Source organism: Macrobrachium rosenbergii, chromosome 52 (genome assembly GCF_040412425.1).
Source record: "Macrobrachium rosenbergii isolate ZJJX-2024 chromosome 52, ASM4041242v1, whole genome shotgun sequence".
Taxonomy (NCBI): Eukaryota; Metazoa; Arthropoda; class Malacostraca; order Decapoda; family Palaemonidae; genus Macrobrachium; species Macrobrachium rosenbergii.
In genome coordinates this window covers 24298980-24311357 of record NC_089792.1, presented here as the reverse complement: position 1 = coordinate 24311357, position 12378 = coordinate 24298980, and positions in this window count along the sequence as shown.

Below are 12378 nucleotides of genomic sequence, written 5' to 3'. Positions count from 1 at the left end.
TATATATATATATATATATATATATATATATATATATATATATATATATATATATATATATATATATATATATATATATGTGTGTGTGTGTGTGTGTGACTGTGAAATATTTTCCGTTAAAATAGAATTCCATCTAATAAAGGAGTTCATAAAAACGCGAAAACGTGGAAAGTTAATGCTATAATTTCTGAGAACAACTGTGGATGAGATATGTAGATGATATCCTAACATTTTGGGATAATAGACGGGGCAATTTCAACGAACTTCTTTAAAAATTAAACGTATTAGTCCCCAGCATCAAATTTAAGGTTGAATGGGAAGCAGACAATAAAATTCCTTTTCTTGATGTTTTAATAATTAGAGACACAACAGAATACAAATTTACCGTATATAAAAACCAACATTTTCACTTTCTTACATTCACTATTTAAGTTGTCATGACATTTCTATCAAGATTGGTGTAGACAGCAATTTATTTTAAGAGCCTTACGGATTTGCTCCATGGATTTCATGGAAAAGGAAATTGAGCTAATCCGTAAGCAGCTCTCATCTTTAAAGTACCCTGACCATATAATTGAAAAGCGATCTATAAAGCTAACATCATCTTCTACGGACCCCCACAAAACAAGAGTAGAGAGATGCCCAACAATAAAATCAAAATCCCACACCTGGACAGGATTAAAATGTTGACACAGACACTTGGAAACTCTAACCTTTTTGCTTTTACCTACCCAAATACCCTAGCCAAATCCCTGATTAGCGTCCAACAAAAGCCAGTCCCCAAAGACACAGGAGTATACGAAATCCTTTCCTCGACTGTGACCAATTCTACATCGGTTTTACTGGTAAATCACTTGACCAGGATTAATACAAAATAAACGTTCAGTAAGGTATGGCTAACAGAGCTCAGCTATTTTTAACTACATAAATAACCATAATCACAGAATAAATTGGAATTTGTCACACATAGTTTATAGCAGCAATTGCCAGTTCAAAACCCAAATAGTAGAATCAGCACTGGTTAAACAAAGAAATAAGATGAACCTCTCAAAAGGAGCTTTGGACTCAGATATTATAGATAAAATCTTCCTCCAACCAGCTATTAAGAAGATTAAGAAGCTATCAACTGGAGTGACGTAACGGCTGATCTCTGAAACTCTTGGAATAAATACAGCTTTTCTGTAACTCTTTTCTCATTCATTGCCTGGAATAAATACAGCTTTTCTGTAACTCTTTTCTCATTCATTGCCTGCCTGTAGAGGGAGGCAGTTGTTCTCTGAAATTATAGCATTAACGTTCTACATTTTCGTGTTTTTATGGGCTCTTTTTTATATATATATATATATATATATATATATATATATATATATATATATATATATATATATATGACTATTTATCACATCACCGTGATTCATATACAATCAGAAAGCTACAAACGTCCTTTAATATCCAATTCACTCTACCTCGGAAATAATATATTTTCATATATGTTACCGAAGGGGAATTTTTAAGTTGATAGTAAGTCCACCGTCCCGATGGATCGAACCAGCGACGGACGAGGAATCAGGACTACAGTGACGCACTAACGAAATCGGCCACAAGAGAGGTATAAGTGAATAACATCTCCGTCAACTCACCCGTCGAACTCAGGTGTTTTGCGTTTGGAGGCGATATCCACCCACCTCTGCCATGTTGACCGTGCAGTGCGTTTGTTGCACGTAGCCATATTATGACTATTTATCACATCACCGTGATTCATATACAATCAGAAAGCTACAAACGTCCTTTAATATCCAATTCACTCTACCTCGGAAATAATATATTTTCATATATGTTACCGAAGGGGAATTTTTAAGTTGATAATAAGTCCCCCGTTCCCGTGGGATCGAACCAGCGACGGACGAGGAATCAGGACTACAGTGACGCACTAACGAAATCGGCCACAAGAGAGGTATAAGTGAATAACATCTCCCGTCAACTCACCCGTCGAACTCAGGTGTTTTGTGTTTGGAGACGATATCCACCCACCTCTGCCATGTTGACCGTGTAGTGCGTTTGTCGCACGTAGCCATATTATGACTATTTATCACATCACCGTGATTCATATACAATCAGAAAGCTACAAACGTCCTTTAATATCCAATTCACTCTACCTCGGAAATAATATATTTTCATATATGTTACCGAAGGGGAATTTTTAAGTTGATAATAAGTCCACCGTCCCCGTGGGATCGAACCAGCGACGGACGAGGAATCAGGACTACAGTGACGCACTAACGAAATCGGCCACAAGAGAGGTATAAGTGAATAACATCTCCCGTCAACTCACCCGTCGAACTCAGGTGTTTTGCGTTTGGAGACGATATCCACCCACCTCTGCCATGTTGACCGTGTAGTCGCGTTTGTTGCACGAGCCATATTATGACTATTTATCACATCACCGTGATTCATATACAATCAGAAAGCTACAAACGTCCTTTAATATCCATTCACTCTACCTCGAAATAATATATTTTCATATATGTTACCGAAGGGGAATTTTTAAGTTGATAATAAGTCCACCGTCCCGTGGGATCGAACCAGCGACGGACGAGGAATCAGGACTACAGTGACGCACTAACGAAATCGGCCACAAGAGAGGTATAAGTGAATAACATCTCCCGTCAACTCACCCGTCGAACTCAGGTGTTTTTTGCGTTTGGAGACGATATCCACCCACCTCTGCCATGTTGACCGTGTAGTGCGTTTTTGTCGCACGTAGCCATATTATGACTATTTATCACATCACCGTGATTCATATACAATCAGAAAGCTACAAACGTCCTTTAATATCCAATTCACTCTACCTCGGAAATAATATATTTTCATATATGTTACCGAAGGGGAATTTTTAAGTTGATAATAAGTCCACCGTCCCGTGGATCGAACCAGCGACGGACGAGGAATCAGGACTACAGTGACGCACTAACGAAATCGCCACAAGAGAGGTATAAGTGAATAACATCTCCCGTCAACTCACCCGTCGAACTCAGGTGTTTTGCGTTTGGAGACGATATCCACCCACCTCTGCCATGTTGACCGTGTAGTGCGTTTGTCGCGACGTAGCCATATTATGACTATTTATCACATCACCGTGATTCATATACAATCAGAAAGCTACAAACGTCCTTTAATATCCAATTCACTCTACCTCGGAAATAATATATTTTTTCATATATGTTACCGAAGGGAATTTTAAGTTGATAATAAGTCCACCGTCCCGTGGGATCGAACCAGCGACGGACGAGGAATCAGGACTACAGTGACGCACTAACGAAATCGGCCACAAGAGAGGTATATTATTTCCGAGGTAGAGTGAATTGATATTAAAGGACGTTTGTAGCTTTGATTGTATATGAATCACGGTGATGTGATAAATAGTCATAATATGGTTACGTATGGACAAACGCACCACACGGTCAACATGGCAGAGGTGGGTGGATATCGCTCCCAAACGCAAAACACCTGAGTTCGACGGGTGAGTTGACGGGAGATGTTATTCACTTATACCTCTCTTGTGGCCGATTTCGTTAGTGGCCACTGTAGTCCTGATTCTCGTCCGTCGCTGGTCTGATCCCATGGACGGTGGACTTATTATCAACTTAAAATTTCCTTCGGTAACATATATGAAAATATATTATTTCGAGGTAGAGTGAATTGATATTAAAGGACGTTTGTAGTTTTCTTGATTGTATATATATATATATATATATATATATATATATATATATATATATATATATATATATATATTTATATATATATATGTGTATATATATATAATATATATATATATATATATATATATATATATATATATATATATATATATATATATATATATATATATATATATATATATATATATATAAACTGTGTCTGCATGTATGTATACATACACGATATATTAATATAAAAATATAAATTTATAGAACAAGTGACCTGAAGTCTTACATAAAAATACCTTTTTATTATATGAATAACTGTACATTTTATTATAATGTGTTAAATTATGCGCTTCATATTTAACCTTATTCAAATCTTGATGGTCACCAACCCCAGTCGCCTTGTCTCTAGTTTGAACATAGAGAACACCAAGGTCGGTCGTTAAGCGAAGCCTTGCAGATAGGTAACTCCACGGAAGCCTAAAGCTAGGAGCAGGTTCTTGGAGATTCCAGCCGAGGGTACTGGGGAACGTCAGAGTTCTTCGGATCCTTTATGGGATGATATGAGATATGAAGACGTACTATTCATATGAGAAGGATAATATATACACAAAATAAATATTTCAAGCGCTTTTAGCAACTACAGTTATTAAGGAAATAAAAAAGAAATGACTAAATTGATGAAACACATTATTAGTTATCTAAAACATAAGTTAAAATCACAACTGTTATATTATATCCTTTAATTTGTATAGTACTTTGCAAACCATATTTTCAAGATTATGATTCCTGTCAGGCATTCAGCACTATCCTCGGGTCGGTGATTTCTGGGATACCAAGCTTCCGCAAATCAGCTCCACTCTCGTTGAGGTAGGATTCTACCTCTGGGAGGCAGCTCAAGAGTCCCTTATTGGTTCGGCACTTACCTTGCCGGTGGAGTTTTCTCCAGGGGACAGCCTAGGGAGAAAGTTCGGCTTGGATATATATATATATATATATATATATATATATATATATATATATATATATATATATATATATATATATATATATATATATATATATATATATGTGTGTGTGTGTGTGTGTGTGTGTGTGTATATTATATATATATATATATATATATATATATATATATATATATATATATATATATATATATATATATATATATATATATATATATATATATATATATATATATATATATATATATATATATATAGTTAGTGGGTCATTCGGCTAATGAGTTTAATAATTAGCTAACTGGATTTATATTGCCTTGTTTTACCTAAGACCCACGTAATTCTGTCAGTTAAGCTAAAATTAACTCCAAAGGACAGATACTAATTAGATCAGGTCACCAGCTGAAAACTAGTTAATAAAGAATAGTTTATCTCAGCCACATGAATTAATTCTGTATACTAGCTGAAAAACTAGTTTCAACAAAAGTAAAATAAAATGAAATGAATTATTTACAGGAGCTAACAGCAGCTCAGAATATTAGTCCTACTTAGGCCAAATACCTCAGTGCTACACAGAAATGAACGCAACAGATTTACATGCCTCTCAGACGTTTTATAAGGCATTTAACTGCAAGGTCGAATTGAGGCTTCTTGGTACTGATGATTCAGATTCTTCTCAAAGCAAGAGGATTTTGTCCAGCCCCAAGGTGTACACAATTCTGGAAAAGATGTATCCAGATAACAATCTTGCACTATAGAAACACTCATCATTACTTAATCACAAGGGATGAATCATATCAAGAATAGTACTTTTAATATCATGGAGGATAAGTTATGTGACTTCACCAGGCAACAATAATTGTACTTAATAGATGTCTTCATAAATGGAATATGCTTTACTAGGATTTCTTAGTCAGTGGCTGTTTAAGAGAGGAAAGTTTGAAGAAGGAAAATGAGAGTTTCAGTGGAAGGGAAAGAGAACTAGGAGTAATTGTCGAATCAGACTTACTGCTGCATGAGCTAATGCAGTGATCAGTTGCATAAGATTCCTTGGTCCGTTTGGAATAATTTTCTCCCTCGTGTTAACAAAGGGGGAGAGTCAAATGGTGCTTGGAGGACAACTTGGAATGTGACTGTGTGCTATGACAGCTGAGTTGAGAGTCTCCTGGCACTGGGGTAGCTTCTTGCTGTTGCTTCAAAACTCCTCCTACCAGGGCCTGATCTGAAATGACAGTAGACTCGCCAGTACACAGGACAGAGACAAGTGGGTTTAAGAACAGTATAACTAAGGTCTGGATTGAGCAAAACTGTATCTCCTCTATGACTCTCTAAGCTAAAAGTCTTGCCCGTTGGCTGGGAGTGTACATATTTTTGAAAACAACCCCTGGATTCCCACATACTTCTTCGCATGTGAACAGCCCACATTGCCTGCCCTCATATGCACTGGGACATAAATTAAGTTCAATTCCGTTCAAATCAATCACTACCTACCCAAGCATAAAGTACACCGAAAGGGAATAAATATTAATAAGTGCTGTTACCGGTCGGATTCGAACTGCTGCCTGGATGGGAAACAAGGAAAGTACAGTGACTATGACCACTGGGCCATCAGAGAGGTATAAGGTGATATCGACTCAGTATTTGGATCAAGAAATTGAATACATTAGAAAAATAGCGACAGACTTATGTTATCCTTCACATATACTAGATATTTGTTATAGTAAATCCCACCGAAGGTTTTTATAGTGAAAGTAACATGGAGAAAGAAACCCCTCAGAACATTCTTAGCTTGCCTTTTTTGAGTGGTTTTGAAAACATAAAATCATTGTTAAATTCTTTTAATGTCAACCTCGTTTTTTCCTATAACACACTAAAAGGAATGTTAATAAAAGAATAGCCCTAAAGAAAACAACAACATAATATGAAATTCCATGTTTGGACTGCCCCTCTTTTTATATTGGCCAGTCTAGCAAAGATTTAGATGTACGTATTAAGCAACACAATATTCAGTCAAAATTGGACAAACATCCAATGCTCTATTCATTCATTTAAGTGAAAACTCTCACAGGATTAATTGGACTGAAAGTTCAGTGATTCCAGACTGAAAGATTTCTCTTCAAGAAATCTTTTGGAGTCCGCTATTATCCAGCTTATTTCCAGCTGTAATTTTAACCTTAGGCCTGGCATGTATTATTTGGACCCCTGTATTAGAAAAATGTTCAAGAGTGACCTAAGAGATAAAACCATTGACTTAATTACAAATTAGTTACCTTAGATATATTTTCTATGTATTCATATGTTTAGTATTTATCTTTTTATTTGTAAAAATGTTCATCTTGCAAAAATTGTTATTGTTTACAAAAAAAGAAAATTATTTTGTTGTACTAATATTTTTTGGTGGTCAGTCAACCCCGTGTATATCTTTTAATTGCCCTGTCCCTGCTTCTGAATGGTTGATCCTAATAATTGGTAAAACCTCTTAAATATTTAACCCTGTTTTGGCAGTTCTACTAATTCTTCAATTGTGTTGGATTCCAGGTACATATTTTTTTCTTTGTAATCCCCATCTGTCATTTATATGAGCTTTCTTTGTAAACTTACTTTTATATTTCTTCAGTCTGCTAAGTAAAGGACGACAGACAGTCGAAAGGCCTCGCAGTACTCCAGTGTTTCCCTTTCCTTCATGGATTTTATCTTTATGTGTATATATATATATATATTCATGAAGCTACAAATGTTGTTTAATATCAAATTCACGCTACCTCGGGAGTACCGATCCATTTATCGCTTATAAATTCCCCTTCGGTGATCATTCCTCATCGGGGATACTCCCGAGGTATCGTGAATTTGATGTTAAACAACATTTGTAGCTTCATGAATGTATATAAATCACGGTGTGATAAAAATTTCATATATATATATATATATATATATATATATATATATATATATATATATATATAGAGAGAGAGAGAGAGAGAGAGAGAGAGAGAGAGAGAGACAGATTATTTATCCTTTAATATATGCCCGTTTTCTCAAATGTTGACACTGGCTTGTGGCAAGGCTTTGGTAATGTACAGTAGGCTACAGTAGATTGTAATGGCCAAAATGAAATTTACCTGTAGTTTCAATTCGTAATTGTACTCATTTATCTCTCTATAGCCTATAATCATTATGAAATTGCCTAAAATTATGTATTTGTGCTATCTCACATTATTTTCAGTGACCTAAATCTACAGTATGTTCATAATGACTCACATAGCCTACGCAACGAAAAGGTTATGCCAACTGACGTCGGTATGTTCCACTTGAATTTTTATCATTATTCACTAATTCATGTACCAAATATGAGCTGTAATCTCATTGCTGTACAATGCTGATTGCCAAGGATACCTTGTTTACCAACTGACATGTAAAGAATACAAGAAAATTCGTTTCAAAATGCCATAGCCTAGGCCTACCTGAAAAGATCGACGAATCGTCTGTTTGCACAGTGCACAAGTGTAGTATGCGCATGCACCACAATAGTGCAGTGTTGCCACGAACTTTTTCCAGGCTTATCATACAGGAGCTAAAAAATTATCGTTTTTTCCTTGGAATTACCGTACATACCCAATTTTTAGGTATTACTGTGCTATCTGTTCCATTTACCCAGGTATTACTGTGGTGACTGTCCTTTTTATCCAGGTATTACTGTGCTGTCTGTTCCCTTTAACCAGGTATCACTGTGGTGATTGTCCCTTTTATCCAGGCATTACTGTGGTGATTGTCCATTTTATCCAGGTATCACTGTGCTGTCTGTCCCTTTTATCCAGGTATTGCTATGCTGTCTGCCCCCTTTAACCAAGTATCATTGTGGTGTCTGTCCCTTTTATCCAGGCATTACTGTGGTGATTGTCCCTTTAACCAGGTAAAACTGTCTTAGTGCAGACCACTTTATCCAGGTATTACTTATTTTACTGTGGCTAAGAACCATTTGTCCTTTTAGCAACGGGATCAGGTCCGAACCACATCACTGTGAAATGAATTTCTATCACCCTAACTTTCATCCAGGCCGCTGGGAATTACTCCGGCCCATCGAATGAGTCTGTCGAGTGCCAACAAAGGGCTGTCCCTTTAACCAGGTGACACTGTGCTGTCTGTCATCTTTAACCAGGTATTACTGTGCTGTCTGTCCCCTTTATCCAGGTATTACTATGCTCTCTGTCCCCTTTAACCAAGTATTACTGTGCTTTCTGTTCCCTTTATCCAGGCATTACTGTGGTGACTGTCCCTTTTATCCAGGTATCTTTGTGCTGTCTGTCACCTTTAACAGGTATTACTGTGCTGTCTGTCAACTTTGACGAGGTATTACTGTGCTGTCTGTCCGTTTTATCCAGGTATGACTATGCTCTCTGTCCCCTTTAACCAGGTATTACTTTGGTGAGTGTTCCTTTTATCCAGGCATTACTGTGGTGATTGTCCATTTTATCCAGGTATCACTGTGCTGTCTGTCCCCTTTATCCAGGTATTGCTATGCTGTCTGCCCCCTTTAACCAAGTATCATTGTGCTGTCGGTCCCCTTTATTCAGGCATTACTGTGGTGATTGTCCCTTTTATCCAGGTGTCACTGTGCTGTCTGTCCCCTTTAACCAGGTATTACTGTGCTGTCTGTCCCTTTTATCCAGGTATTACTATGTTCTCTGTCCATCCCTTTAACCAGGTGGTGACTGTCCTTTTTATCCAGGCATTTTTATCCTGAGTTATTACTGTGGTGACTGTCCCTTTTATCCAGGTATTACTGCACTGTCTGTCCACTTTAACCAGGTATTACTGTGGTGACAGTCCCTTTTATCCAGATATTAGTGATGGGTCCCTATTATCCAGGTATTACTGAGGTGACTGTCCCTTTTTGTTATTACTTTGCTGCCTGTCCCCTTTACCCAGGTATTACTATCTGATGTCCCTTTATCCAGGTATTAATGTCTGGCCATTTGACCAAATGCTTTGTCCCTTTTATCCAGGTATAACAGTGGTGAGCCCTTTTATCCAGGTATTACTGCAAACTGTCCCTTTTATCCAGGTATTAACAGACTTTTATCCAGAAAATAGGGAAAAACTTACTATTATATGTTGTAAATGATGTTTGCCAAAACATACAAAAACTTATATGTGTGTGTATGTGTGTATAATGAAATTATTGGGTCATTTTAGAAATAACTATTCCCCACAACATTTAAATGCTTTAAATCCAAAATAATAAAAATCAAAGATGATTCCAATTCCTTGTATAATCTTGAAATTATATTATTCAGGAATTTTAGTCAGAATAATACCCAGCAAGATAAAAGTCTAAAACGTATTGAGGACGCAAAAGGACATTATATGCATTTGCAATTATTCACTGATTTCTCAAACAATGATTAACAAACATCTCATAGAACTTTCAAATCAATAAAGTATATATATATTATTAATAATTTACGTAATTCAGTACATTACATTAGGAAGCCTCGCATGCATATTTTCATGATATTGCCTTGTGATATGTATAGCATTCCATGATTTTGATATATTTAATATTCTAGTTATAATGTATTATGTGCAATGATAATAATTGTTGAAATATTGTATGTAGTGTAATGTCAGATCTCAAAAGAGTTGGTGGTTTGGATAATTTAACAGCATAATTTAGAATTAATAATACATTTTAATAATAATGTAGTATGTGCTCTCGCATTTTGTCTCCCAGCAACATGTGTTCTGTACTTGTGATTTCGTATGTCGTGTTTTGATTCAGTTGTCATCGCGAAAGATAACATGTAAACAAGCGAGGGAATGGCAGTTGAGTCGTTTAAGATTTTGTCTCATACGAGAAAAAGACTAGTGATTTCGCATGTTTCATGTGCTGTTTTGAAAACCAACTTTGGTTCTTCGTCTTGTTTTAAAAGCATGCCATTTGTGATTAGCCAGGTGCCGTCTGTTTTGATTGTGTTGAGGTTTCGTTAAGAGCTTCGTGCCATACGATTTTCTGCTCAAGTCACGCATGCCTTTTTGAGAGTAAATGCACATGTCTCGATCAGATTATGTCATGTTTTGTAAGATTGCATTGCTCTGATCACGTATTGTTCTGACGCGTTTAGTTTTGGTCCCAAAACGTTTTTCTCAAGAAGTGACATCATCTGATTATTTCGTTTCTAACTGGAATCTAAAAGTTTGCTGATTCTGATTTCAGAGACTGTTCGTGTGGTTCTCTCTCTCTCTCTCTCTCTCTCTCTCTCTCTCTCTCTCTCTCTCTCTCTCTCTCTCTCTCTCTCTCTCTCTTCAAAAGAGAGAAATTATTAACATAAAATATTTGTGTGGACGCTGGTATTAATTTTAGCTTTTGAGATCTGAATGTAGGAAAAGTGTGTAATGATGCCTATCAAAAGTGTAACGGCACCTATCAAGTGTGTTTTGTGAATCTCAAGCAGCTGCATTTCAGGTGATTTTGCAAAAGTTTTCACAAGTTTGTGTAAGGTATAGTAAGTTTTACTTATTATTACCATGGTATAATAAGGTGTATTGAGAAATTTTTGCCTTAGTGAAATTATTATTGGTAAATCTTTTGTGAATTTTTGTGTTCTTGTGTTTGCAATCTCTTAATTTTTCACATTTTATATATTGGTGATTTAACATTTATTTACTTAGCATTTTAAATGTTTCTTGATAGTTTAACATTGCATACTTGATTTAATTTTCATTTACTAAGATTTTCTTTTCAAATCTTGAGTAATTCTTAATAGTTTAAATTTTGCTTGATTAATTTAATTTCTTGATAAATTAAAGTTTTTGTGATTTAGTTTTGTTAAATAATTTACCTAAAGAATTAGTTAAATTTTGTGTTGTTTTCAAGTAACAGTAAATTTTTTCAGATTGTGAATTCTAATTATAAATTTTGAATTTAAAAATAAATTTTTTATTTAAAATTTTTAAAAACAGTGTTTCATTTATTTACCACCAGTGAATAGGATTAATTGTGTGCATAAGGCAAAGTGATAAACATGTTTTGTTCCTTTAGTTTTGCTGAAGTGAATTAAGACCAGGGAAACAGTTAAAGTTGTTTGATGGAGTGATGCCCTTTTACTCTAGTATATATATTTCCTGTTTAACTGTTGATACCTCACACTTGTTTTGATAAACTTAGTTTGATTTTTTCAGGTGATTAATAAGCTTTTTAAGGGATCACTGTTATCTTCAGAGTACTCAGTCGTAATTTTTATTGTTATGAGAGTTCAGGTATCTGGCTGAAGTGAGGTAAATTTTTGAATTCTGTGATTATTTGTTTAATAACCTGGTACTTGGAACACATCGTGACATTATATACGGGCTGATTACAAACTGAGAGAAAATATTTAGAAAATTTATGCAGTAGGGATGTGAATCATTTTGAGTCTATCCATTATAATTTTTATGCTGTAGGCCCGAGTTCAACTCTCCGGCTGGCTAATGAAGAGTTAAAGGAATTTATTTCTGGTGATAGAAATTATTTATATATATATGGTTCGGATTATATATATATATATAGGTATATATATAATATTGGTTCTAAAACACAAGTAAGTCTAAGATGATTGTACACCAGGAGAGCTTAATCAGCTCAGTGGTTTGAATTACTACTTAGAACTGTGAATTACTTTTCTATATCCATTATAATTATTTATTATATATATATATATATATATATA